Below are 20,366 nucleotides of genomic sequence, written 5' to 3' on the forward strand. Positions count from 1 at the left end.
GAAATAATAGGAATCAATAGAAATATTAGAAGCTTTGTGTAAAAAAAACAGTGGTACAGTGGTTGCTGGTTAATGATGGTAGGCTTGGGAGTTATTATCAAGAGAGGAATCTTTCAGGGATTCTTATATCCACCACTACTGTTTGCCACTGCAATGTTTCCTCTGTCAACAACACTGAATAAGTCAGTCCATAATTATAAAACATCAAAAACATCTTCCAGGTGTTAAGTTCGGAAGGACGGCGTTCAGAGACGAGAGACTCGGTTTCAGTAACAACAGCTCTTTATTAATAGGCTAAATCAGACTCAGCAAGCTAGCAGCCCCAGTGGCTTTTTTATAGAGCTTTCCAAGGCTAGGCGGCCAATGACGCCGCTTTGAGTCTGCCGCGCTTAGTTTTAACAAATCGCAGCAGACTCTTAGCGAGCCAATCAGAATCATCCAGGCTGACCAATCAGGTAACAGTTAAAGCAGACCAATAGGAATGCAGGGTTTCAAGCCTGCTAATATGGAACACCAGGCTATTTCACCTCCACCACGTAGACAATCTATTGCAATTCCTGGAGACAGCAGATAGGAGAAAAATCACAAAATACAAAGACTTTTGACTGTGACAAAAGAAAGCTAAGGTAGTAACAATAGCACTGAGACTTATATACCACTTCACAGTGCTTCACAGCCCTCTCTAAGCAATTTACAGAGTCAGCATATTACACCCAATAATCTGGGTCCTCCTTTTATCCATCTCAGAAGCATGGAAGGCTGAGCCAGTAAGAATCGAACTGCCAAACTCCTGGCAGCTGGCAATCAGCAGAAGTAGCCTGCAGTACTGCATTCTAACCACTGAGCAACCATGGTTCAGTACAAACAGTAGTAAGTGCTTTGGGTTTTGGGCGTGCAATCCCAAAACATCTGGAGCACTACTTGAAAACCATCAGTCAACTGCAACAGTCAGCTGTATTTGGAACAATTTACATCCTTTGACAATACTTTTAATATCATTTAAACATATTTTCCTATTCCAGAAGAACTTGATAAGTCAATAAAATAACCCAATCCAGATTAAACATCTTGCTGACCGCTCAGTCATAATAACATGTATTTTAAAAACTCCATCAAAGCAACATTTTTTTTTCATAATTATGAAATATAGGATTTTTTTCTGCTTTTAATCCTGTTACTTGGGATAAACAAATAAAGCCATTTTTACATGGCAAAGATGCTGTGATAGATGTGAAAAAAATGCTTCAACTAGTGGTTAAGAAAATCAGCTGGATAATTTTAGATCAAATTTGGATGAAAAAAAATGATTTTATTTTAGCTGATGTTTAGACCATGTCTTCATTTTTAGACATGATTCAAATATTTCTTTCAGTAACAAATATCTCTACCATTCACTTGAAATAAATATATGCATTTTATATAAATTCTACACTTTTATATCCAGATGATTCAGGCAAAATATCCTCAGAATTCTTAGTTTCAGATTAGTGATAAATGTGCTTATTTTTAGGAAATCCACAGTTCTAGTGTTAGTCACAAGGGCAGTGTAAGAAAATCTGTTGATTTATACCAAAATCTGTTCACTTTATACCATATTCTGGGTCAGACATGTAAGCTGTGTGACAATATAAGAACAATGAAGAGCATTTTGGAAAAGGCACTAATTAATATTGTTAATTTAATGAAAATTGTTCCAAATAATGGCAGTTATAAGCAACAACTCTTCCAGTTAGTCATAAGACTATGTACTTGATACTTAGTCTTATCAACAGAGCATATATTATGCACTTGGGAACATATAAACACACACACACACAAAACTTCATTGAGAGACATCTGTGACAATACTATCAATCATAATAGCAATAGTACTTAGACTTATATTCTGCTTCATTGTGCTTTACAGACCTCTCTGAGAAGTTTACAGAGTCAGCATATTTCTCTCAACAATCTGACTCCTCATTTTACTGATCTTGGAAGGATGGAAGGCTGAGTCAACCTTGAGCCTGGTGAGACTCAAACTGCCAAACCGCTGGCAGTGAGCAGAATTAGCTTGCAATACTGCATTCTAACCAGGGGTGGAATTCAGCTGGTTCAGGCTGGTTCACGCGAACTGGGTGTTAATTTTACATCCAGTTTGGCGAACCGGTTGTTCCAAAGACCAGCTGGCCCACCCCACCTCTCCCAGGGGTCGCCACACACTTGGTTCTGGCTCCCAGGTAAGTGCAGGGAGGCTTGCTAGGCCCAAAACAGGGTGCAGGAGGTGTGTGGCACCCCCCTTGCCCCGTTTTGGCTCCAAGGAGGCTCCAGAGAGACTTCCTAGGCCCAAAATGGGGCACGTGAGGGTGTGGCATGGGCCCCATGCCCCTTTTTGCTTCCAGGAGGCTGCAGGGAGGCTTACTAGTCCAAAAATGGGTGCAAGGGGGTGGAAAGAAAGAAAGAAAGAAAGAAAGAAAGAAAGAAAGAAAGAAAGAAAGAAAGAAAGAAAGAAAGAAAGAAAGAAAGAAAGAAAGAGGGAGGGAGGGAGGGAGGGAGGGAGGGAGGGAGGGAGGGAAGGATGGGAGAAAGAAAAGGAGGGAAGGGAGAAAGAAAAGAAAGGGAGGGAAGAAAGAAAGAAAGAAAGAAAGAAAGAAAGAAAGAAAGAAAGAAAGAAAGAAAGAAAGAAAGAAAGAAAGAAAGAAAGAAAGAAAGGGGGAAAGGAGAAAGAAGGAAGGGAAACTGAACGAGATATGAATGGATGGACAGACAGATGGATAGAGAGGGGAGGGAGGGAGGGAGAGATAAAGGAGAGGAAGGAAGGACCACAAACCCTGGCACTAGACACAGCTTTAGAGGATGCTTTGAAACAGCACAGCAATCCTGAGCTGGAAGGCACCTCAGAGGTCATCTAGTCCAACCTCCTGCTCCAAGAGAGTTTCTCTCTTTTGACCCACCCATGACCACATGGCCACACCCACCAAACCAAGCCCACCAACCCACATCCACAAAACCGATAGTAAAAAAATTTGAATCCCATCTCTAATTCAAACTACTGCACTGTCACAGTTCATATGTATATAAGGCATATAATAATATCCTGTAAAAACAACAATTATAATCCATGAGAGTTGGCATAAATATATGTCACACCATTTATGAAATCATCGCATACATGATGACCTTCTTTGATTTCTACTCCAGACATCTGGAGCTTCCTCCATAAATTTGAGGCTTCACGGTGATGCAGGTAAAGGCAATATATTCAGGTAAAACCTACTGTTCAAAAATTAGGCACCTTAGATTACCCTAAGTCTCTCTTGGATACATCAGCCTAACTGGTTTGAGAGGCAGTTTAATGTCTTAGGTCTTTAAAGCGTCTAATTAAAAGATTTAAGTTCTCAATCACAAAAGGTTATATTGACTTTTATATCCTTGAATGGCTCAGAGTTAAATAATGCACAAAGATTTGATCATTCTTTGTTTCCTATTAAAATAGCACTGGAGACCCAAACTTATATTTTTCAGCACCAGCCTGAAATTTTCTTCTTATCCTTATGTTTATCACTTTAAGACTTTTCCTTTTTCTATAACCTGCCTGGGTTATACTGAGATAGCACCTTTTATATGTTAAACAATTGAATTTTTCATTGATTTACTTCCTCCTCTGCTTATTTATGTAAATATTTCTTCTCTGGATATTTTATTCTAAAACATACCTAGAATCCACCAACTCTGTCATTGGCAATTGAAAAACAACATAAAGAAAATGAATGAGTTAGTTTATGGACTGCATTAGTGAGAGGAAACTAAAGATATAGAAGAACTAACTTGTTCTTGCAATGCAGTGATTCTCTAGATTTTGACCACAGTACATGATATGCCAAGTGAATGAGTAATTTCCTGAGGGATAAGAAAGACATCAAAATCTCAAGAGTTACAGACAGTAAATGTTGGCTGGGGGGCAAAGAGTTGATATTCTGTAAACCAACTCTGAGATATTTGTTCTGAAGTGTTTACATTGGAGACACAGAGTACATCAGTAAGAAAAGGGGAAAAACAGGCATCTGTGGATATAAACTGATTTCTTTCTAGCTTTTACATGATCATTATCTACCTGTGACATCTGTGAAGTCTCTGAATATGAAATAGTTAAAACCCTGTCAATTAGATTGTAATAGCCCACAAACGCACAAAGACCATCGTGGAATATTAATGATGATGTAGCACAAACAGGTGGTATTCAAAGTGCCGAAAGATGCAAATATGTCTCTTTCAAAATGACATAATTGAAAGAATGCTTTTGCTCTCTTAATTGAAAAGTGGGAGAAATAAGGGGATGGCTCTGGTTTCCTGCAAAATTGCCCTTGTAAGACTTGTAATTGCCTTGTTAATGACACAATGTTTTTATTATTTGTGCCTATTTTCATATTTTGTAGCTGGTTTGCAAAAGGCAACATTTCCCTCCAGATTACATAAAATTGGTAATCTTGAAAAATTATAAATACGTGCATTATTTCCTTTTGACAAAAGAAATATTATACAAGAGTGCAGAAAAGGAGTTTTAAAATTGTACAATAAGCCAAACAAATTAAAAGCACAACCTAAGAAAAAGAAAAGAAAATTAGATTATACCAAAACTAGTCACTGAATCTTTCCATATCTTTCTATTTGTGCAAACAAATCCTGCTTCCCATGTTCATGTGCTCCTTTATCCATAGCTTTTTGTTCATCATACTCTCTATTTTCTCTTTGGGGGAATTTAATTAATATTCCTCAAATTACAACTTTCTTACTCTTCTATTCTTCCTACCCCATTCCCTTTTCTTTCATAAATCCTTCATGCAATTCAGATTTCATTCTTTCTACATAACTACAGCATAACTACTTCTATGCATTTCTTTTCCCATGGTTATTCAGTCTAGTATCAGATCTACATACATTCAATATCAATCTCTTCTTGTTGTCATACACACTTCTTAAACGCATAAGCTCATTTTTTCACAAACCCAATTCTTACTTCCATAGAATAAAGTAAACAGGACATAGCCATTTCATCTATTTTAAAGTACCACAAATTCTTCACAATAGACCACACACTGCTACCATTCTACAGATATTTGCAAGTCTATTCAGCATTTCTTTATTCATTCCCCCCATCTTCAATCAACCTTTGGCCAAAGGACAGACATTCATTTCCATGCTTTATTTTTCCACCAGTGATTTACAACTCACATTGCTCACTCCATTTGCCCTGTCAAACACAATTACCTTGGTCTTTGATACATTGGCAATTTTATTCTCAAATCCAGACTACTTTTTGTATCATAAAATTTACTTAACTTCATTGGAGTTCATTTGGATTCTCAGCCAACACCATGGCATCACATGCAGGCATGTATATTCATGTGTCTGACTAAACCCTTGGTAAGAATTCCATTATTGTCACTGAAGGTTTACTTCCATCATATATCATTCTCCATTTTGTTGCTTCTATTTTTAATTTCATCCACTGACTGTGTTCTGTACAGTCATTAACATACTTGTAAACGCCGCGCGGTGATTGGTCAAGACGCACGGCGAGCTGATTGGCCGAGCGAGCCGTACTGATTGGCCCGCCCGCGAATCCCCGCGATTGGTGGAAACTAATCGCGGGAGATTCAAGCGGTGCCATTAACCGCGGCGCCGCGGCCAAGGAATAAAAGCCGCTGCTTTTCCTTTGGAACCGGGTCGATCTCGGGAACTAAATAAAGAGCTGAAACCAAGTCACTGGCCCCGAGTCTCTCTCCTGCGACGGACATAACACTGGCGACGAGGGTGGGATCCCGAGACTAATCCCCATCAAGCACGTGTCCTGAGGAAACGAGACCGACGAGATGGCCAGCATCGCACCGCCCGCGCCTTTCAACCCAGCTGCTGAGGATTGGGAATCGTACACAGACCGGTTCCTGATGTTCCTCGAAAGTAGCAATCTAAAGGACGCAACCGGGCAGAAGAAAAGAGCCGTTTTTCTAACACACTGTGGGCCCGCAGTGTTTAAGATGGCAAAAGCCCTCGCGAAACCCGAGGACGTGAAGACAATGGACTGGGCTGATCTCGAGCCATTGCTCCGAAACCACTATGCCCCCGCCGTGCCCACCCTCATCCGGCGGCATGACTTCTACCGGTGAGACCAGAGAGCGGGCGAGAGCATCAGCGATTTCGTGGCTGACCTACGGAATCTCGGGGGCATGTGTGGGTTTACGGACATGGACGAGGCGCTCCGAGACCGCGTCGTCCTGGGGCTCAGAGACCTGGTCCTGCAAAGCCAGCTGATGGCAAAAGGCGACATCGCGCTCGCCGACGCCCTTGCAGAAGCCACCGCAGCCGAAGCGACCCGGAAATCGGCGGCTCGAATGCGGAGACCAGACACCAGAGACCGCACCACAACCACCGAGGCAGGCGCGGCAACCGAGACATGCCCCGAAGCAAGCCACCAAGAGACCACCACCACACACCATGGTGACCTCGACTCCGCCTCCGACACCATGGACGAGGAAGAAGACATCCATCGAATTCTGACGGAACGAGACCGGCGCGATCGGCGGAGTCGTAAGTCGGGACCTCAATGCGCCGGGTGCGGAGGCGACCACCCTCGATCGGAGTGCCGAATTTTCGATGCGATCTGCCGGCACTGCGACAAAAGAGGCCACATTGCCCAAGTCTGCCGACTTAAGAAAACCTACAGCCCCCGGCGACGAGATAACAGCAACCGGAGATGAGACGGCACCCCCCCCAAACCCAGAGACCACCAAGCCGAAAATCGTTGGAGCCGAGACAGACGGGGCCAATGGAACAGCGAGAACCGGCAGAGAGAGGAAACCCACCAGACGGTCGTCATCGGCCACTCGTCCAGCGCAGACGCCCAGAAGGTATACGTGGAAGTGGGCATCGAGGGCGAGCCATGCAAGACGGAGGTGGACTCCGGATCCTACCTCTCCATGGTTGCATGGCGGGAAATTAAGCGCCTGGTGCCCAAAATCCAAAGAGGGGGACTGGAAATCCAGAAACTAATCCTCAAAGACTACCAAGGAAATCGCATCCCAGTAGTCGGAACAGGACGGTCGAGATAACCTTCAAGGGGCGCACAGCAAGGCTTCCCCTGACGATCGTGGACCGAGACCGCCCCAGCCTTTTGGGACTGCGGTGGTTTGCGCCGCTTGGGATCGAAGTGACGGGCATCAATCACATCGGGGAGGCTGATTGGGAAGAACAACTCGCTAGGGACTTCCAGGAAGTGTTCGACGGCACCCTAGGCAAGTACCGAGGGCCCCCTATTTCCTTCAGCCTAGACCCCAGTGTTCCCCCAATACGCCTAAAACCACGGCGGGTACCCTTCGCACTCCGGCCCAAGATCGATGAGCAAATAGACAAGCTCGTCAGACAAGAGGTCCTCGAACAAATTGACCACGCCTGGTGGGAGACCCCCATAGTCACCCCAGTCAAGCCCGATGGGTCAGTGAGAATCTGCGGGGACTATAAGGCCACCCTAAACTGCGCATTACAACAGAGCGCCTACCCCGTTCCAGTAGTGCAGCACCTCCTACACTCACTGGGGGGAGGCAAGGTTTTTGCAAAACTCGACCTGGCGCAAGCCTATCAACAACTGCCGGTCGAAGCAGAAACCGCTGAGGCGCAGACCATAGTAACCCACCGGGGGGCTTTCCGCTGTAAGAGACTCCAGTTTGGAGTCAGCGTGGCTCCAGGAATTTTCCAGAGCCTCATGGAGAGACTCCTGCAGGGAATCAAAGGGGTGGTGCCCTACTTCGACGATGTACTGGTGTCGGCAGCCAACCAAAAAGAACTGGAGGGTCGCCTGAGGGAGGTCCTAACGAAATTCAAAAACTAAAGGTTAAAAAAGAAAAATGCCAATTGCATACCGAGAGGGTCGAATTCCTGGGGTACCTCTTAGATCGGCACGGAATTCACCCAACCGAGAAAAAAATCAGAGCAATTAGGGAAGCCCCCAGGCCGAAGAATAAAACGGAACTACAGGCATTTCTAGGACTGCTTAATTTCTATAATGTTTTCCTGCCCCAGAAGGTGACCGCGGCGGAGCCTTTGCATAGACTTTTGGACAAGGCGGCCCCGTGGACTTGGGGGAAACGCGAGGAAGCCGCTTTCAACAAAACGAAGGACCTGCTCACCTCGGATGCCATCCTCATCCAATACAACGAGACCCTACCGCTAGCAGTCACATGCGATGCATCACCTTTCGGCGTCGGCGCCGTCCTCAGCCACACTCTCCCTGACAGAAAAGAAGCACCCATCGCCTTTTTTTCAAGGACCCTCACCAAACCGGAAAGAAACTACAGCCAGCTGGACAAAGAGGCCCTGGCTATCGTTGCCGCCGTAAAAAGGTTCCACGTGTACATCTACGGCCGGACGTTCACCATCGTCACCGACCACAAGCCGCTGCTGGGAATCCTGGCAGGGAACAGGGCCACCCCGAACATTCTATCTCTAAGAATGACAAGGTGGTCCAAATTCCTTGCCGCCTACAGCTACCGGCTCACACACCGACCCGGTAAGACAATCACCCACGCAGACGGCCTGAGCCGCATGCCGTTACCTGACCTGGACACCGACCCAGCACCCACGACGGCCACCCTTAGCATAGAGACTCTGCCCGACCTACCCATAACCGCGTCAGACATTGCCTGTGAAACTAATAAAGACAAACGTCTGGCGCGAGTGTTACATTGGGTAGAGAAGGGGTGGCCTGAAAAGGACAACGACGAAACATTCAGGACATTCCGGAACCGGCAAACAGAACTGTCATTACAAAGAGGTTGTTTACTATGGAGGGATAGGGTTGTTATTCCGGAAAAATTATAGGGAAAAGTATTGGAATTGTTACACGAGGGGCACCCAGGCATCGTGAGGACAAAAGCCTTGGCCAGAAGGTACGCTTGGTGGCCAGGGATGGATAAACGAATCGAGGCTTGGGTGGCAGCATGAAACTGATGCCAGGAAACCAGGCCAAGCCCCCCTGGCGCCCCAATCCTGGAATGGGAAATCCCCAGGGGACCATGGTCCAGGATTCACATAGATTTTGCTGGGCCCACGAACGGGCATACTTTCCTCATTACGGTAGATGCTTACTCCAACTGGTTGGAGGTAAGCAACATGAGAACTACCACCACGGAGGCCGTCACCAAGGAACTTAGCAAACTGTTTGCAACCCATGGCCTCCCAGACGTCATCGTATCCGACAATGGGCCCCAATTTACCTCGCTGGAATTCGAAAAATTCCTAGCGGAGCGGGGGATATGGCACGCGTTGACAGCGCCGGCACATCCGGCGGCGAACGGGAGGGTGGAACGAATGGTTCAATTTACAAAAAAAACAATCCAAAAGATAGAAAACGGGGAAATACAAGAGAAGATAAATAAAATGCTTTTTATACAACACATAACTCCAAACACAACAACCAACAAAAGCCCGGCAGAGCTGTTAATGGGGAGGAAATTAAGGTCCCCACTCGATAGACTGCACCCCACATACAACCCAGAAAAACCCCCACACTCCTCAAGCAAAGACCGAACATTTACACCAGGCGACGCAGTATATGCAAAGAACCTTACTGGGGACCCACTTTGGGTACCAGCAACCATAACCCAAGTGACAGGTTCCCGCTCGTACCGGCTACAGACAACCGACGGACGAGCATGGAACGACACATCGACCAATTAAGGTCAAGAACAACCACGGGAAACACAACCGACACGCAAACAGACACAGACACACACCCAGAAAAAGAAGGGAACCCCCAGCACAAACCAAGAGGGGAGGGAAGGCCCCGGGAACCAATCCCTACCAGAAAGAAACTGGGAATACTCACCGACAAGCAGCCAGCTCGAAGCCTCACCAGGGAGAAGCAGCCAGGCCAGCTCAACCAGCCCAGAAAGACCAGGCGGGAGCGGCAACAACCGCAGCTCAACCAGCCCGGGTAGACCAGGAGGGAGCTGCGACGAAAGGCCCGGCTCACCCTTCCAGACGGTTCCATCGACGAGGCAGAGAGCAACACAGAACCCGACCGAACCAGCCGGGAGCCAAGCACCAACTAACCTGCGCAGGTCAAGTAGACAAGTACGAAGCCCCGCCTACTTACGGGACTACGTCATGTAGGACCATACCAAGAGGGGAGGGGTGTTCTGTACAGTCATTAACATACTTGTAAACGCCGCGCGGTGATTGGTCAAGACGCACGCAGCGAGCTGATTGGCCGAGCGAGCCGCGACTGATTGGCCCACCGCGAATCCCCGCAATTGGTGGAAACTAATCGCGGGAGATTCAAGGTGGTGCCATTGGCCGTGGCCGCGCGGCCAAGGAATAAAAGCCGCCGCTTTTCCTTTGGAACCGGGTCGATCTCGGGAACTAAATAAAGAGCTGAAACCAAGTCACTGGCCCCGAGTCTCTCTCCTGCGACGGACATAACAGACTGGAATCCTCTTCTTTAATCTTGTCACTCTAATATCTTTTTAAATATTTGTATCAAAAATGTTTTTTTCATTCCTTTTACTCATAACTGTTTCTTTATTTATGATAAGTTTTTTTCCTCTTCATATCCATAATATAATTTATCTCAGCCTCATTTTTTGTAGTAAACATTATCTTAGATATAATCAGAACTTTTTTCATTTCACCCTTTTCATGTCACTCTGTAGCAACATTTTTTCATTCTGTTTTTTCAAGCAGTTTCCATAACCTTTCTGTTTTACATCCATTTTCCATTTCTTTTAATAGGAGATTAAGATTACTTCTAATGCCTTTTTCACACAGGATTCATACTTTTTCTTCCTGCAGTTGTTCTGTTTATTCTCCAGTTTCTTTATTTTTCCCTTTTTTCATAAATTCATCTTTTTTCAAGATCCAATCTTGACAATACCAAAAATAAACCCTATCCCACATTCAAAACCTTTCATCTGTCTAGTATCTTTCACTAATATTGGGCCATTTCCATTCTTCATTATAAACAATTACATCATTCATGCTTTTAAATTTATGCTTATTCTTTTGCCATATGTACACCTGAATAACTTGTGCTTATACCATACATTCTGTTGAAAAACAGAAATATTTTTCTAAGCTGGTAGTTGGTAGCCATTTTAATTCAGTCTTGATTTCCAAATGGCCCAATATTTTTTAATTTATCTTTCATCTGCTTTCCATGCATCCATTCATGTTATCTAACAGAATAATTGTTATTCCTGATTCACATTAATCCAGAATTCTGTTTAATTTTCCCCACATCTATCCCTGGTTCTTTCACTATTACTCTTAACTGGAGATCTGGATATCACACAATTATCATCCTGTAAAATATCTACTTTCTTACAAAGCCACAATAATTTAAATTATATAAATTCATATTCCATCACATACATTTTTGCTTTTTATTCATAATTAAATATATACTTTTATTTCCCAGCATGTAGTCATGAACTGCATTCCACAAGATCTGACCTTCATTAAAATATTTTACATCTTTCTCTTTGTACTTCCTTAGCTAACTCCATAACCCATGGCATAAACATTACACAACAGTACTTCAATATTTTCTGAAACATGACCATGGAAATTCATTTAACATCCCTAAAGTTTATTTGTCATGAAATTTTAGTATAGGAACTTGCCTTCTAGCACACATATCTAGGTACTTTATTGAGATCACAACAGATCTCCTGGATTCTTAACTAGAGTCTTTCTTAGCCATAGTAGAAGAGTACCTACTACAGTAGTAGCATTAGTTTTTTTCCCATGAGAATTAGATCCTTATGGGAAAAAAGCTCAGGAAAGAATTTCATATTTCAACTGAAAAGAAAACCAAATTCTTGCTTAACTCAGATTTATCTGGGATACTGTGAATTGTCAAAAGACAACTCAAGGAACATAAAACATCTCTGCATACCAGTTGGGAAGAAAAGACAGGATACAAATCTTATATATCAGTGGTGGCTAACCTTTTTGGGCTCCTGTGCCAAAAAATTGCTCAGCATGTGTGCTCGTGTGCTAGCACCCAGAAGGCAATGCGCGCAGGTGGCCCATGCCCCCTGCACATGCGCACACGATCCCCTCCCACTACCCCTCCCACTACCCCCTTATCTGCACTGTGCATGCACAGGCCTCCCAGCTGATTTTCAGGCCTTTTTCGGCCTCCCAGAGGCTCAAGGAAGCCTCTGCAGCCTTTGGAGGCCAAAAACTGAGCCCGTTTTGTCACTTCCGGTATTTCCAGAAATACAGGAAGTGATTAATTGGGCCTCTTTTTCAGCCCTCCAAAGGCTGCAGAGGCTTCGCTCGAGCCTCTGCGGGGCCGGAAAAGGCCCGAAAATCAGCTGGGAGCAGCAGGCATGCTCAGTGAGATAAGTTTGCCTGGGGCTCACATGCCCGCACAAATGACTCTATGATGTATGTGCCATAGGTTCGCCATCATGGTTATAAATCATTTTATGCTTCTTGTGGCATTTTTAATTATCCAAAGACTAATTGGAGCTCAGTTTTCCCACCCACTCCCATAATACCTGTATTTCTCAAAAAAAAAGAAAGCTGGGTCTTATTTTCTTTTGACCCCTGAAAAAACGGCTAGGCCTTCTTTTTAGAGGGTTATAATTATTGACTCACCTTGCGGCAGTAGCACTGACACCCCCACCCAGCAGGAGCCCGCTGCTGGCCCATTTCTTCTGCAGCTGCTTGCCATTACTCATAGGCATCACCCCGGCCTCCATTTTGCCTGCAGATGCCTTCCGGAAAGCCCTCTTCAGCTGATAATAGAACTTTGCAAATGCCTTCCGGAAAGCCCTTTGCAGCTGATAATAAAACTCTGGATCGATCCGGAGTTCTATTATTGGTTGCAGAGGCCTTCAAGAAAGCCTTGCCAGCTGCAAAAGAAGTTCCTGTTGGCCTCTTACAGCAAAAAGGAGGCCAGGGGTGACACATGCAATGGACAACATCCACCCATTAAAATAAGACCTGGTGCCCTTTTTGGTGGCAAAAAAAAAATACGATTGGCCTTGTTTTGGGTGTAACAGTATTATACCAAAGTTCCTAACCTTTTCAGCTTCGCAGACCAGTGGCGGGAGGAAGACAGGATGTTTCCGTGCACTGCTCACAAAAATGGAGTGTGCACAGACATGGTCGACAAGTGGTCGCTTGGTAGTGGGCCATGACCCAGGGGTTGGGGAACTCCTTTATTAGACTATTAATACTGCTCACCAATTCTCAGGTATTATAGCATTTATTGTAACTTCAACATTTATTGTAAAAGGAAAACTGTTACAGAGGTTCAGAAATTAAAAGGGAAAATATCACCAATTTATAAAAAAAAAATAGAATTCAAAAATAATACAAATCACCCTCTAACCTCTTATCCTTTATATTCCACTTGTAACTTGTTCTGATTTCTATTTTTTATTTAATGAGGCAGTAATTTTTCCCTCAGAACAGTTTTTTTTAAAGAATAGGATTCTTTGCCCAGACACTGTCAATTATTGTTCAGAGTTTCATTAATACTGAAGAAAAATCTGAGCAGGACCACCTGTAGGGAAAGAGTGTCGTCCCCCGCCCCCGCGCAAAAAAAAAGTCAAGATGGCAACTATGACTGGACAATAGAAGTCCCAACCCTATTTTACATTAGTTAAAGTATGTTAGGAAGAGGTAAGTTTCAATTATAAAAAGGGGGCTACCATTTTGCCCTTTTTATATATAACTCTTATAGAATCTCCTAATATTAAATGCAATAATGCTAGCCTTTTATACAAAACAAAAGGGCCTGAAAGTCATGTACATATTTTGCCCTTCCTTTCACCTTCTATGAAAACAAAAAATTAGTTTTTTCAAATGAAAACTGAGAATCTGGGCTTTACGGCACATTGGGAAAACAGGGGATGAAATGTTCTTTCCTTTGCAAATGTCCATGACTGAATTTCTAGCATTTATAGAAGACTGAACTAAATTAAAGCTGTTCAGTTTAAATTGCCAAGGATGCATATGGATCCTGAAAGTCTTAGGAATTGTCTTTGAAAAACCCTAAAAGTTGTTGAAGGTGAAAATAAATGTTTGAGTTTGGATCCCTGCTGGTCCCCGAAAGACCCAGTCCAGTTCTTGTTCCCCCAAAAGTGTGCAATTACGTAATCCTTGCAATCCATCTTATATTATTGTTCTAATGCAGAACCAAACTCTTTAAAAATGCAGATGCAGACATCCATCCATACTTACTTGGGATTCTATGTATTTCAAGTCAGAAATGAAATGAATTATTTCTATACTGGCTCTGCCATCTGTACAAGTATTTCAAAATAAAGGAAACACTATTTTTTGCCACAAATTATTTTTATTCTATCTTTCCATTGTAAAGTTGTTGTTTGAATCTATCTGATCTCTTTCAAGGTCACACATGCCTTCCTTCCTTTCTTCTTTACTACTAAAATTCCTTTCCAGGTCTTCTCATCCCATCTATTTTAACAAAGAAAGAAAGTCAATAAACCAATGTCATACATTGCTTCTATTTTCATACACACACACAAACACACATTTTGTCCATTTCATAAACTGCTTAGGAACATATGGTGTTCTGAGTTTTAAGATATTCAGCCCATCCTATTCCAAAATGCTGTGAACATTTTCGATCCAGCTGTGCCAAATGTATTATATATATTAAAAGGAAAAGCAAGAAATCACAAAAGGAAAACATGAAGCTGTTGCATGACAATTTTGAAATCTTCAGGTACATTTTTAAAATAATAGCAGCCTTCACAAAGAGTATTATTTACTACGAACAGGAGATAAAAATGGAAAGGGCCAGTGTAATTTAGGATACAATAGATAACAAAGCTGAATTCATCAAAGAACTTAGAGGAAAATTGAAGGGCATGACAATGATGACAGACTGGTAAGATGCAATCTGGTATGAGTGGAGGGGAGGCACAGCAAGGTAGTGAGAAATGAACCAGATGACCTGGAAACACACTGAAACTAAAAATGGTTCAGAAAGAGAAAACTTTGAAATTCATTCAGCCTATCTCATTTTGTCAAATTATGTTTATGAAAGTCAATTGTACATCATCATATATGACAGGCATGGAATGAAGGCCTTGTTGGAAGGGAATGTGAAAGTCAAAGCCTACTTTTTGGAGTTCACTTCTATTAGGTCATTTATAGGAAGGGGATTATACTTCTGCATGCAAATTGTGTTATAAACGGAATTAAAAGTAAACATAGTAAGACAAGGAAAATGTTTAAATCAAGATGTTTTAATATGTATCTGTTATGAACTAACAAACAACCATTTAATAAAACTTATTAACATTATGTTAAGCAGGCTTGAAATCCTGCACTTTAGATTGGCCCTTGGATAGCAAACTGGGATTGGTCCTCACGGAGCAACCTGATTGGCTATTAGTTTAACATCTTTCATTGGCCAAAAGTTAAGCATGTGGACACAGGTCATTGGTTAACAGGTCAGTAGCTAGCTCTATAAAAGGGCTACTGCTGCCCAAGGGTTTTGGCTCTCTGTTTCTGATCTTTAATAAAGAGTTGAAGTTCACTAAGTCACTGACTCGTCTCAATTACTTGCACCCATGCCCAGAATATAACAGTATCATTCTATAAATCTTAACATTCTAATATTATTACATTATGCTGGTAATGCTACCATAGCTTTTATATGCTTTTCATATTTTGTAGTTCAGAGGTTTGCTTTTAATTATTTGAATGATTGTAACCCTAGTGCTTACTTCCTTCATGTGTACCTTCTGCTGGTGATTCAAATACTAAGATTTAAATGATCTATATACATCTATCTAGCATTTGTCAGAAATATACTTTGAGAAGGACAGGGTCAACTCAATATATTTTTGCAGAATAACATAAAGGACAAAAGCTTCCCATTTCCACTTACACAACTGTGCCATCTATCTCCCTTTCTTGTTTCTTGTATACATTCAGTTGTGTCTGCTCCCTTCACATCCATCTTATTCTTTTTAATGGCAGGACTGGCCCTGAAAGATCTTCACCAAGCACTTATGGGAAGAAGCAATAAGTCCTTTACATTGTAATCAATGTTTTGGTTGGGATTGTCCTATGACAACTTAAGCCATGACTCAGTTTGTTAGGGACTTTTCAAGAAGCCATGGTTTACATAATTAACTGATTAAACAAATGATAACTTAGCATAACAGTGAGGAAATTGTTTGGGTCCTGGGGATAGGATGTTGACTACACTTTGCTTTTTTTTTTTAAACCTGTCTTTACATGTGAGCATGTTTTGGTGGAAATTTGGGAAGTTTTTAAAATGTCCTTCCAAAACGCAAAAACATGTTTTAAATAAAAGCAGAATTTGAGACGTTTTTGAAAAGAACAATGCATACTTTAAGCCACTTCACAGGGACACTCATGGAGAAGAAGGGTAAGAAAAATCAGTATGATACTCGCCATCATGCAATATTTATGGATATCAAGGCTTCAACTGCACAGCGATGACTGCCACCTTGGCTTACAATATTTGACTCCCCTTGATTATGTCCCTGCTGTTTCATGCCTGTAAGGAGAACACAACAAATTTCAGAATGTCTTTCAGGATTTCAGCATATCTTCTGCACTTACAAAAGAGCTGCCAGGCAACTATTAATATTTATTAATTTATCAGTCTATTTCTGTACTGCTTAACATACATACATATCTTAAAGCTCACAATGAGGCTCAAAAGATCATAGTTAAGCATTCCAATGCAGTAAGAAAAATGAAGCAACGTGAAAGGATGAGGAAAGAAAGCAAAAGAGAAACAACCGTCCAATAGGCATACTGGTGAAATACCAGAATCACAATATGATAATGACAGTTGATATTTGATGGGATGTTTCAGTGCCAGCACTGTTGGGACATTCAACTTGCATTAAGGAGAATTATATTCCATTCAGCTAAGATCTCATTTCAGCCTCATTCTAGCTCTATGAATTATTTATTAAATTTTATCTATCATCTATCTATATGTCTACTAGAGTGTTCTATCAGCTATCTAGGATTCTCAATAGTTTATGCTAAGCAATAAAACTAATGAAATTAGCTATTAAAGGAAGTTATTCAAAACTTTAAACATTTAAAAAGTGATTATAAGCCTGTTTCATTTTTATTTATTAAACAATCTGATAGGAAGCCTTTTACTTTTTCATTAGCTGCCTGGTGTTCAGTTGCAGGACAGAGGTTTCTGAATTAACTCATTAATATATCATCTACTAGCCTTGAGACCTGAAGAGCATTATCTGTATCTGCATTAATTTGTAGTTTGAAAAATATTTTTTTTAAAAAAATAAAAAATTAATAACTATACTTTTTAAAATTATTTTAAAAAATATTTTTATTATCTTATTTACTTCCCTCTTTTATTAGCGTCATTATTATTGTTACTGTTATTCTCTCTGTTGCTTTGCAAGTACACGTGAATGCTTTGTACTGGACAGCTTGTTTGTCTAGTCACACTTGGCCAAATAAAATATTCTATTCAATTTCAACTTTTTTCTCCTGTTTTCAGATTTAAATGATTAAATGTGTAAGTATTGTTACTGGTTATTGTTTGGATTGCTAATATTTCTCTTTGCTTCGTGGCTTTTCATAATCCACTATATCTGCAATAACAAATGATCAGAAGTACTGCATTGAAGGGCAGACGTGCTCTGCTTATGATAGAAACCTTTTTAGAGATATAAAACAACTGAGAACCAGGACTTGTATCACCAGTAACTTTGAAGGTGACCTTAACAAAATCAAGACATTTTCATGCAGTCATCCATCTACTCTTGTTAGGCTCCAAAACCTAAAAAATACATATAGAATTACTTCTAAGCAGTTTCTTTTAATATTCCTCACCCACAGACAGAAATCTTGCCAAACTAAAGCAACTACAGATAGTCCTCGACCTACAATAGTTCATTTAGTGACCATTCAAAGTTACAACGGCACTGAAAAAAAGTGACATGACCATTTTTCATGGTTATGACCTTTACTGCTTCTCCTTAGTCATGTGATCAAAATTCAGATGCTTGGCAACTGATTCATATTTATAGTTGTGTCTTCTGACAAGCAAAGTCAATGGGAAGCCAGATTCACTTAACAACCATGTTACTAAGTTACCAACAACAACAGTGATTCACTTAAGAACTGTGGCAAGAAAGGTCATAAAATGGGGCAAAATTCAATATTTCACTTAACACTATAAATTTTGGGGTCCAATGTGGCCATAGGTCAAGGACTACCTGCACTCACATCATTAAAGAATGTTTACAGATGACCTGTCTTAATCACCTTTCTCTCAACCACGCTATTTAAACTTTGTTGTCTCTTGATCCTCCCTGGGAATCCAGACTACATTCTACCACAACTCTCCTTCAGATATAAATTCCTGACTCATCATACAATATTTTGCATATTGTTTACACACTCAGAAATCTGGTTTAGACACTATTATTTCAATTCACTTATGGAAACTTTTATTTCAATTAAACCTGGAATTATACTGATTTCTTTAATAGGGATATTGTGAATATTAATGTAAATGAGACCAGAGTACCCTGCATAGAAATCCTGAAATGTATGAATGTAAGAACTGTCTCCAGGTGAAATATTTATTTATTTTTAATTCTGGGAATACTATATTCCTAGATTCCAAAACTTTAGATATTAATCTAATTCATGAAAATTGTGATTAAAGAAGTATATTAAAGAAAATTCCTACAGAGGAATTATTGAGTCTATCATCTGCACCTCTGTAACTGTCTGGTTTCGTTCTGCAACCCAATAGGACAGACACAGACTTCAGAGAATAATTAGGACTGCAGAAAACAATTACTACCAACCTGCCTTCAATCAAGGACCTGTATACTGCACGAGTCAAAAAGAGGGCTGTGAAAATATTTACACACCCCTCACATCCTGGACATAAACTGTTTCAATTCCTACCCTCAAAATGATGCTATGGAGCACTGCACACCAGAACAACTAGACACAAGAACAGTTTTTTCCTGAAAGCCATCACTCTGCTAAACAAATAATTCCCTCAATACCATTCAACTATTTATAAAGTTTGCATTACTATTACTGTTTTTTTTTAAACAAGTTTTATTAATTTCAAAAACAAACAAATCATCACCAACCATTACATATTTGAACCTTTTTCCATTGTAAATTTTACAAGTCAGATAAAACCTTATCTTATACAATACAATTCTATTTTAAACCATTTCTAAATGAGCATAAAAACATCTCTTGTCCTCTATTTCTTTCTGACTTGATTATCGTCATTCTCTTTCTGTGTTTCTAAAAGGTTTCACCAATACTTCTCAAAAACATAAACAGACACAAACAAACATATAAAAAATCTTTTAGTAAAGTAACTTGGCCCCCGGTACCTCTCTTTATATGGGCTTTAATTATATTCATGCTCATCTTAGAGATCATTACCTATTTTGTTTACCATTCTGTATCTTCTATATATACTTCTCCACACATTTCACTCTTCATAATTCTATCTTATTCAATCCATCTTAATTTAAATCATTATATTTGTATCTTTTGCCCATCCTTTATTATCCCTCTATCTCATTCCTTATAATGAAAAAAAAAAGAATTTCTCCTGAAATCTCTAATCAGAGTATGATGCCTTTCTATCCTCTCCCTAAATATTAAATTAACATTTAAAATGACGCCTAATATCCAATCTGATTCTGCTTGGTACATTCTATCTATTAATTTTAACTTTTAATAACAATAAAAACATAGTAATAAATCGGAAATGTTTAAATACATAGTATCCTCCTAAATACGTAGTTAAATAATAAATCTAAATAATAAATCTTATAGCATTCTCATTGCCTTTCCCTTCAATATTTTATTACATTTTAAAAATCAATCGTTATTAAACATTTCAACATTTTAATTTCTTATTAACTCTTAAGCCATTCTAATTTTCTATTTCTAATACAAATATTACAGTACCATCTTATGTACCTTGCAAAATCTTTTTTAAGAAAATTTATGCTTTACCCTTTATCCCTGAAAAAGATTCCTCTTTTCCCATCCAATTTTAAAACTTTGTGGCTTTTCTCCGCCTTTCCCCTTTCTTTCTTCCCCACCAGATCTTCCTACCCCCCTTCTTCTAACCTCTGTCTTGCTGGCATCCCTTCTCTGTTGTATTCCCTTTTTCTCTTGTTTGCTATCATTGTATTTATTTTACATCATATTTTTCTCTTTCTTAAATGTTTTTTTAAATCTTAAGTCCTTCATTTTCCTCGCTTTCTTTCTTCCTTCTTCCTTAGGTAAATTTTGGGATTTTCGTCTTCTTCTTGCTGTTGCTCCATCTG

The sequence above is a fragment of the Notechis scutatus genome, chromosome Z, assembly GCF_049901735.1.
Source record: "Notechis scutatus isolate UNSWTSFEM ecotype Mainland chromosome Z, rNotScu1.2, whole genome shotgun sequence".
NCBI lineage: Eukaryota > Metazoa > Chordata > Lepidosauria > Squamata > Elapidae > Notechis > Notechis scutatus.